At 41.9% G+C, this 10,178-nt stretch overlaps 1 pseudogene; it reads left to right on the top strand.

Moving 5' to 3' along the window:
• Positions 1-5,461: 5,461 nt before the first annotated feature.
• LOC115898089 lies at positions 5,462-5,534 on the top strand (annotated as a pseudogene).
• Positions 5,535-10,178: the final 4,644 nt, after the last annotated feature.

Here is a 10,178-nt window from a genome sequence, read left to right as displayed (position 1 = left end):
CTGGCCACTGCACTCCAGCCCGGGCAACGGAGCGAGACTCCGTCTAAAAAAAAAAAAAAAAAAAAAAAAAAAATAAGGAGTAAGGAAAGGATCCAGTTTCAGCTTTCTACTTATGGCTAGCCAATTTTCCCAGCACCATTTATTAAATAGGGAATCCTTTCCCCATTTCTTGATTTTCTCAGGTTTATCAAAGATCGGATGGCTGTAGATATGTGGTATTATTTCTGAGGACTCTGTTCTGTTCCATTGGTCTATATCTCTGTTTTGGTACCAGTACCACGCTGTTTTGGTTACTATAGCCTTGTAGTATAGTTTGAAGTCAGGTATCGTGATGCCTCCAGCTGTGTTCTTTTGACTTAGGATTGTCTTGGAAATGCGGGCTCTTTTTTGGTTCCATATGAACTTTAAAGCAGTTTTTTTTCCAATTCTGTGAAGAAACTCATTGGTAGCTTGATGGGGATGGCATTGAATCTATAAATTACCTTGGGCAGTATGGCCATTTTCATATTGATTCTTCCTATCCACGAGCATGGTATGTTCTTCCATTTGTTTGTGTCCTCTTTTATTTCACTGAGCAGTGGTTTGTAGTTCTCCTTGAAGAGGTCCTTTACATCCCTTGTAAGTTGGATTCCTAGGTATTTTATTCTCTTTGAAGCAATTGTGAATGGAAGTTCATTCATGATTTGGCTCTCTGTTTGTCTGTTACTGGTGTATAAGAATGCTTGTGATTTTTGCACATTAATTTTGTAACCTGAGACTTTGCTGAAGTTTCTTATCAGCTTAAGGAGATTTTGGGCTGAGACGATGGGGTTTTCTAAATATACAATCATGTCATCTGCAAACAGGGACAATTTGACTTCTTCTTTTCCTAACTGAATACCCTTTTTTTATTTCTCTTGCCTGATTGCCCTAGCCAGAACTTCCAACACTATGTTGAATAGGAGTGGTGAGAGAGGGCATCCCTGTCTTGTGTCAGTTTTCAAAGGGAATTTTTCCAGTTTTTGCCCATTCAGTATGATATTGGCTGTGGGTTTGTCATAAGTAGCTCTTATTATTTTGAGATACTGTCCATCAATACCGAATTTATTGAGCATTTTTAGCATGAAGGGCTGTTGAATTTTGTCAAAGGCCTTTTCTGCATCTATTGAGATAATCATGTGGTTTTTGTCTTTGGTTCTGTTTATATGCTGGATTACGTTTATTGATTTGCGTATGTTGAACCAGCCTTGCATCCCAGGGATGAAGCCCACTTGATCATGGTGGATAAGCTTTTTGATGTGCTGCTGAATCCGGTTTGCCAGTATTTTATTGAGGATTTTTGCATCGATGTTCATCAGGGATATTGGTCTAAAATTCTCTTTTTTTGTTGTGTCTCTGCCAGGCTTTGGTATCAGGATGATGTTGGCCTCATAAAATGAGTTAGGGAGGATTCCCTCTTTTTCTATTGATTGGAATAGTTTCAGAAGGAATGGTAGGAATGGTACCAGCTCCTCCTTGTATCTCTGGTAGAATTCAGCTGTGAATTCATCTGTTTCTGGACTTTTTTTTGGTTGGTAGGCTATTAATTATTGCCTCAATTTCAGAGCCTGCTATTGGTCTATTCAGGGATTCAGCTTCTTCCTGGTTTAGTCTTGGGAGAGTGTAAGTGTCCAGGAAATTATCCATTTCTTCTAGATTTTCTAGTTTATTTGCGTAGAGGTGTTTATAGTATTCTCTGATGGTAGTTTGTATTTCTGTGGGGTTGGTGGTGATATCCCCTTTACCATTTTGTATTGCGTCTATTTGATTCTTCTCTCTTTTCTTCTTTATTAGTCTTGCTAGCGGTCTATCAATTTTGTTGATCTTTTCAAAAAACCAACTCCTGGATTCATTGATTTTTTGGAGGGTTTTTTGTGTCTCTATCTCCTTCAGTTCTGCTCTGATCTTAGTTATTTCTTGCCTTCTGCTAGCTTTTGAATGTGTTTGCTCTTGCTTCTCTAGTTCTTTTAATTGTGATGTTAGAGTGTCCATTTTGGATCTTTCCAGCTTTCTCTTGTGGGCATTTAGTGCTATAAATTTCCCTCTACACACTGCTTTAAATGTGTCCCAGAGATTCTGGTATGTTGTATCTTTGTTCTCATTGGTTTCAAAGAACTTCTTTATTTCTGCCTTCATTTCAGTATGTACCCAGTAGTCATTCAGGAGCAGGTTGTTCAGTTTCCATGTAGTTGAGCGGTTTTGATTGAGTTTCTTAGTCCTGAGTTCTAGTTTGATTGCACTGTGGTCTGAGAGACAGTTTGTTATAATTTCTGTTCTTGTACATTTGCTGAGGAGTGCTTTACTTCCAATTATGTGGTCAATTTTGGAATAAGTGTGATGTGGTGCTGAGAAGAATGTATATTCTGTTGATTTGGGGTGGAGAGTTCTGTAGATGTCTATTAGGTCTGCTTGCTGCAGAGATGAGTTCAATTCCTGGATATCCTTGTTAACTTTCTGTCTCGTTGATCTGTCTAATGTTGACAGTGGGGTGTTGAAATCTCCCATTATTATTGTATGGGAGTCTAAGTCTCTTTGTAAGTCTCTAAGGACTTGCTTTATGAATCTGGGTGCTCCTGTATTGGGTACATATATATTTAGGATAGATAGCTCTTCCTGTTGAATTGATCCCTTTACCATTATGTAATGGCCTTCTTTGTCTCTTTTGATTTTTGATGGTTTAAAATCTGTTTTATCAGAGACTAGTATTGCAACCCCTGCTTTTTTTTTGTTCTCCATTTGCTTGGTAGATCTTCCTCCATCCCTTTATTTTGAGCCTATGTATGTCTCTGCATGTGAGATGGGTCTCCTGAATACACCAGACTGATGGGTCTTGACTCTTTATCCAGTTTGCCAGTCTGTGTCTTTTAATTGGAGCATTTAGTCCATTTACATTTAAGGTTAATATTGTTATGTGTGAACTTGATCCGTGGCAGGCTCATCTTGGGGTTATTATCAGTCTTGAGTGAATCACATTTGAGGATTCATCCTCCCCTTTCTCTTCCAAGAAAAAATGAAATCCGTGATGACTGATTTTATGCGTCCACATGGCTAGGCTAGGGTACCCAGTAGTTTGGTCAAACAGTAATCTAGATGTTGCTGGGAAGATACTGTTTTTTTATTTATTTGTTTTTTTGAGACGGAGTCTCGCTCTGTCACCAGGTTGGGGTGCAGTGGCACGATCTCGGCTCACTGCAACCTCCACCTCCTGGGTTCAAGCAATTCTCCTGCCTCAGCCTCCCAAGTAGCTGGGTCTACAGAATGTGCCATCATGCCTGCCTAATTTCTTTTTTTTTTTTTTAGTAGAGATGGGGTTTCACTATGTTGGCCAGGATGGTCTCAATCTCTTGACCTCGTGATCTGCCCACCTCAGCCTCCCAAAGTGCTGGGATTACAGGCGTGAGCTACCAATCCTGGCCCATTTGTTTTTTGTTGTTGTTGTTTGTTTGTTTTGAGATGGAGTCTCGTTCTGTCACCAGGCTGGAGCGCAACAGCGTGATCTTGGCTCACTGCAACCTCGGCCTCCTGGGTTCAAGAGATTCTCCTGCCTCAGCCTCCCAAGTAGCTGGGACTACAGGCGTGTGCCACCACGTTCAGATAATTTTTGTATTCTTAGTAGAGATAGGGTTTCACCCAGGTTAGCCCTGTTGGCCAGGACGGTCTGGATCTCTTGACCTCGTGATACACCTGGCTTGGCCTCCCGAAGTGCTGGGATTACAGGCATGAGCCACCGTACCTGGCTGAAGATATTGTTTTAGATGTGATGAATATTTAAATCAGTAGACTCTGAGTAAAGCAAATTACCCTTCATAACGTGGGTTGGCCTCATCCACTCAGTTGAAGGCCGTAAGAACAAAGACTGAGGTTTCCTGGAAAAAAACCCATTCTGCCTCAAGACCATAATATAGAAACCCTACCTGAGTTTTCAGAGGGCAGATTTTGTTTTTTTTTTTTTTTTTTTTTTTTTTTTGGAGACGGAGTCTTCCTCTGTCACCCAGGCTGGAGTACAGTGGCCGGATCTCAGCTCACTGCAAGCTCCGCCTCCCGGGTTTACGCCATTCTCCTGCCTCAGCCTCCGTAGTAGCTGGGACTACAGGCGCCCGCCACCTCGCCCGGCTAGTTTTCTGTATTTTTTAGTAGAGACAGGGTTTCACCATGTTAGCCAGGATGGTCTCGATCTCCTGACCTTGTGATCCGCCCGTCTCGGCCTCCCAAAGTGCTGGGATTACAGGCTTGAGCCACCGCGCCCGGCCCAGAGGGCAGATTTTGAATTTAAGATGTCAACACTAACTCTTCCCTGTGCAGCAGGATGAGCCGCAGACAAAACTCCTCAGACACCGGATTAAAGAAGGAAGAAGTTTTTTATTCGGCCAGGAGCGTCGGCAGACTTGCGTCTTAAGAGCCAAGCTCCTGGCCAAATAAAAAACCTCTTCCTTCTTTAATCCGGTGTCTGAGGAGTTTTGTCTGCGGCTTGTCCTGCTACACCTGAATTTCTGGCAAGCTGGCCTGCTCTGCAGATTCCAGACTTACCAGTTTTCACAACTGGGTTAGTCAACTCCTTAAAATAAATCTGAGTGTGTGTGTGTGTGTGTGTGTGTGTATCCCTATGTGTTCAGTTTCTCTGGAGAACCCTGATACAAAACACGACTCCAAAACCTATTCTGTGGCAGTGACATCATATTTAAATAACTATTAAGGGACCTGAAGTATAGTAGTAGTTCACCTTCTGGGTTCCAGTTTAAGTCCCGGCCCCATCCCACTTACTAGTTTCATGAGCTTTTATTTAATTATGCTTAGTCTTGGTTTCTTCATTTGCGTACGGGAGAAAATGGTAGTATTTGGCCAGCACCATGGCTCATGCCTGTAATCCCAACACTTTGGGAGGCTGAGGCAGGCAGATCGCTTGAGCTCAGGAGTTCCAGACCGCCCGGGAACACCGATTCTACAAAAATTAGCCGGGCATGGTGGCCCATGCCTGTAGTCCCAGCCACTCAGGAGACTGAGGCGGGAGAACCACTTGAGACTAGGAGGTGGAGGCTGCAGTGAACCATTTTTGTGCTACAGCACTCCAGGCTGGGAGACAAAGTGAGACCCTGTCTTAAAAAATAGTAGTATTTGCTGAATAGGCTGTTGTAAAGATTAAACAAGAAAACATGTGCACTTAGAATAGTATCTCACTCAGAGTAAGTACTCAATAAAAGTTAGTAGTTACTAAAATTATTGTGGGAAGCTGTCACAGAATGATAATTTACAAAGTGAGGAAAGCTAGCTAGTTTAGTTCCCTTTCCTCTTCAACATTTCTCTCCCAAAACTCTCAGGCACAGACATAGGCAGCCTGTTTTTCACTACAACCTATTCCTGGGGTATATTATAAATTATCATACATTTCTTCTAAAGTGTCCTATCTCTTCCCATAGGAATCAATCAAATTTAAAAGTTGGGTTCCAAGACTATACTTTCAGGGATCATTTCTATAGTTTGTTACTACAGAAGTTTCTCTGAAGGTGTAGAGCAAGAAGGTTCCAAATCCAAACTGAGAACAAAATCATCAATGAAAGCATTATTACGTCACAAAGCCAACTTCAGTACATCTTGGTAGTCATTTAAAACAGTAAAGTTATTTTTTAAGTCTTTTTTTTTTTTTTTGAGACGGAGTCTCACTCTGTCACCCAGGCTGGACTGCAGTGGCGCCATCTCGGCTCACAGCAAGCTCCGCCTCCCGGTGAGAGGTGAAGTCAGCTGAGCTTCTGTGTCAGGTGGGGACTTGTAGAACTTTTGTGTCTAGCTAAAGGATTGTAAATACACCAATCAGTGCTCTGTGTCTAGCTAAAGGATTGTAAGACGGACCAATCAGCACTCTGAAAAATGGACCAATCAGTACTCTGTAAATGGACCAGTCAGCGCTCTGTAAAATGGACCAATCAGCAGGATGTGGGCGTGGCCAAATTAGGAAATAAAAACTGGCCACGGGCTCCAGCAGTGGTAACCTGGTTGTGTTGCTTTTGTTGCCGTGCATGCCTTGTTCTTTTCACTTTTCACAATGAGTTTTGCTGCTGCTCACTCTGGGTCTGCACTACCATTGTGAGCTGTAACACTCACTGGGAAGGTCTGAGGCTTGACTCGTGAAATCAGCAAGACCATGAACCTACCAGAAAGAAGAAATTCCAGACATATCTGAACATCTGAAGGAACAAACTCTGGACACACCATCTTTTAAGAACTGTAACACTTACTGTGAGGGTCCACAGCGAGAATCCACGGGAAGGAACCAATTTTGGACACACTGGGTTCGTGCCATTCTCCTGCCTCAGCCTCCGGAGTAGCTGAGACTACAGGCGCCGGCCGCCATGCCTGGCTAATTTTTTGTATTTTTAGTACAGAGGGGGGTTTCACCATGTTAAGCCAGGATGGTCTCGATCTCCTGACCTTGTAATCCACCTGTCTCGGCTTCCCAAAGTGCTGGGATTACAGGTGTGAGCCACCTCGCCCACCTTTTAAGTCTTAATATGGGATTTCCATAAAACTTAATCCGTACTCCACAATGCAACTTTTTATAATTAAAATGGCAGGTTTGTTTGCTTCCTAACAATTGCGAAGGACTTTAAGAAAATTTGGCTGATCAAAACCTATTTTTACATTTAACCAAATAGTTATTTCTAGATGGAGGGATTTGGATTCATTTATATTTTCTTTTTTCTTTGAGTTTAATTCAGCAATGCACCAGAAGGACTGAGGAGACTCACTGGTTGGCTAGGCGTGGTGGGTGACTCATGCCTGAAATCCCAGTACTTCAGGAAGCCAAGGAGGGTGGATTGCTTGAGCCCAGAAGTTGGAGACCAGGCTGGGCAACATGGCAAAACCCTGTCTCTACAAAAAATTAGGCGTGGTGGCACACACCTATGGTCCCAGCTACTCGGGAGGCTGAGGTTAACAGGCTCACGAGAACCTGGGAGGTTGAGGCTGCAGTGAGCCAAGATCGTGGCAATGTACTCCAGCCTGAGTGGCAGAGCAAGACCCTATCTCAAAAAAAGAAATTTAAAAAAAGAATAAATGGCAGATTATGTACTCACTACTAAGGTTTATTATAGCAAAGTATACATAGCAAAAGCAGTAGGAAAAAGACATGCATCAGCAGGGTCCAGAGAGGTTCAACACAGGTTTCCAATGTCTTTTGTTGTCTGAGGCCTCACAGGAATACTCACTGTCTCGAGCAGTTAACTGCGGGACATGTGTGGAATGTCTTTGCCTGTGAAAGACTGTCTGAATCTCAGAGTCTAAGGCTTTTATGAGGAGCTGGTAATGTAAGTACATCCTGCTATGCAATTAGCCATGGCAAGCAAAACTCAGGACCCTAACAATGAAACCTCAATCTTGGTGTTTATGGAAAGCAACCTGACAAACCAGTATGGCATGGTTCATTGCTCCAGTTGTGTATAACAAAATCACCAATCAATAACACAAAGAACTGTCTAAGGATTATATTCCCAGTGATTGGCCAAGGGCTAATCATGGATCCCTTGGAAACCGGCAAGGTTATGCAACCTGACCTGCTGTGTTAACTCTTTCATCACGGTCTATGTTTTCTAAAATGTCTATAATTAACGTATACTACTTTTATAATCAGAAAAGTAGCTATTAACATAAAGGCATCCAAACATAATGATTTTCTTTTTAGTTATTTAATGGTGTTGCTTTGTAAGCTCAGTACTTTTTCCTATAGTCAGCAGAGCTGCTAAGAGAGTATAGTCACCCTACTAGACATTTCATAGATGCCCATCAGAGCGTTTATATGCTTTAGGAAAACCATAAAAACAGGCATGAAAGAGCATGTGAAACCTAGGAGGAACCACAGCAACATCTAGTTCCACTTCCCCATCTTCGAGACGAGGAAATGGGAATTCTGAACAGTGAAAGGACTCTCTCCAGGTTCTAAACCTTAGGGTTTTCAATTAAAAACCTTTCTTGGAATTGCTGAAATGTTTGCTCAGTTGCTTCTGAATGTCTTTACCATGGGCAGAAAAAGCTGGAGCCCTGAATGATGAGCTCACCTGGACCAAGCACACATAGTTTGTCCTCCTTCAGTTTGGATAGTGACTTCCCTTCCTCCCGCTGCCCCAGTGGCCTGACAGGATCCCACGTCTAGAGCATTGCCGACGCTATTGGGTCAATGTTCCAGCTTGGATTCTAGCAAGAGGATGGGTTCATCTTCACTAAATTTTCCTTTTCTCTCACCTTCATTTACTCTCTTGTATTCCTTGCAGGGAGTTGTCCATGTCTCTGCTACAATGCAAATTCCTTTTAGGTCTCCCAGAACCAGGTCTTACAGTGGTTATGACTGCTGGTAGTAAAGTCAAATGGTCCAGGATTTGAATTCTGTTTTTGCATCTACTGGTATGATTTGGCTTATGTTTGGGGAAGTTACTTAATAAAAATAGTAGTACCTCCCTCCTGAGGTTACTGGGAAGAGGAAAGGAATGTCTTTCATGTAATAACTCTCGACTAGCATAGGGCTTGGCATATAGTAAATGTTCAATAAATATTAGCTATTATTTTTTAATAGATGCTCCATTTATTTCGAAAAACTGTTCTCTGATTTTTAAAACCATTTTATTGAAGTAATTGACATGCAGTATAAACTGAACATGTTTAAAGTATAGAATATCATGTTTTGATGTGTATACACCCGTGAAACTATCACCATAATCAAGTTAATGAACATATCCGTAACCCCTAACATTTTTCTTTTTCTTTTCTTTTTCTTTTTTTTTTTTTGAGATGGAGTCTCGCTATGTTGCCCAGGTTGGAGTGTAGTGGTATGATCTTGGCACACTGCAACTTCCACCTCCCGGGTTCAAGTGATTCTCCTGCCTCAGCCTCCCAAGTAGCTGGGATTACAGGTGCTTGCCACCATGCCCGGCAAATTTTTTTTTTTTATTTTGAGATGGAGTCTCGCTCTGTCGCCCACGCTGGAGTGCAGTGGCGTGATCTTGGCTCACTGCAAGCTCTGCCTCCCAGTTTCATACCATTCTCCTGCCTCGGCCTCCCAAGTAACTGGGACTACAGGTGCCTGCCTCCACACCTGGCTAATTTTTTTTGTATTTTTAGTAGAGACGGGGTTTCACCATGTTAGTCCAGATGGTCTCGATCTCCTGACCTCGTGATCTGCCTGCCTCAGTCTTCCAAAGTGCTGGGATTACAGGCATGAGCCACTGCGCCCGGCCCTAATTTTGTATTTTTAGTAGAGATGGGGTTTCGCTATGTTGGTCAGGCTGGTCTTGAACTCCTGACCTCAGGTGATCCACCCACCTCGACCTCCGAAAGTTCTGGGATTACAGGTGTGAGCCACCACGCCTGGCCAAAGTTTTCTTCCACCTGTTTATAATCTCCTTCTTTGTCCTCAGGTAACACTATCTATTATCTGTCTCTACAGATTAGCTTGCATTTCCTAGAATCTTACTTGTATAATTGGAATACTATAGTATATACCCTTCTTTTGGCTTTCTTTATTCAGCTATGTTGTGAGATTCATTCATGTTGTTTAGGGTATCAGTTACTAAGTAGTATTCCATTGTTTGGCTATATCAAAATTTGTTTGCCCATTTGCCTATTAATGGACATTTTGGGCTGTTTCCAGTTTGGAGATATTAGATATAAAATTTCTATAAACATTTATATTTAAGTCTTTGTATGGACATATACAAATGATCTCTGACTTAACATTGATTCGACTTATGATTTTTCAGCTTGACAATGGTGTAAAAGCAATATGCATTCAGTAGAAACTGTACTTCAAGTACCCATACATTCATTCTGGTTTTTACTTTCAGTACAGTATTCAATAATTCACATGAGATATTCAGCATTTTATTATGAAATTGGATTTTTATTAGATGATTTTGCCCAACTGTAGGCTAATGTAAGTGTTCAAAGCACATTTAAGGTAGGCAAGGCTAAGCTATGGTGTTTGGTAGGTTAGGTGTATTAAATGCATTTTCCACTTACGATATTTTCAACTTACGGTGGGTTTATTGGGATGTAGCCACACTGTAAGTCGAAGACCATCTCTACTTTATTTCTCCTGGGAGTAGAATGAGTGGGTCATTAGGTAGGTATATGTTCAACTTTTTAAGAAACTGACAAATTGTTTTCCAATTGGTTGTACC

The sequence above is a fragment of the Rhinopithecus roxellana genome, chromosome 5, assembly GCF_007565055.1.
Source record: "Rhinopithecus roxellana isolate Shanxi Qingling chromosome 5, ASM756505v1, whole genome shotgun sequence".
Lineage (NCBI taxonomy): Eukaryota > Metazoa > Chordata > Mammalia > Primates > Cercopithecidae > Rhinopithecus > Rhinopithecus roxellana.
The sequence above is the reverse complement of the archived record's forward strand: the minus strand, read 5'-3'. Positions and strand labels throughout refer to the sequence as shown.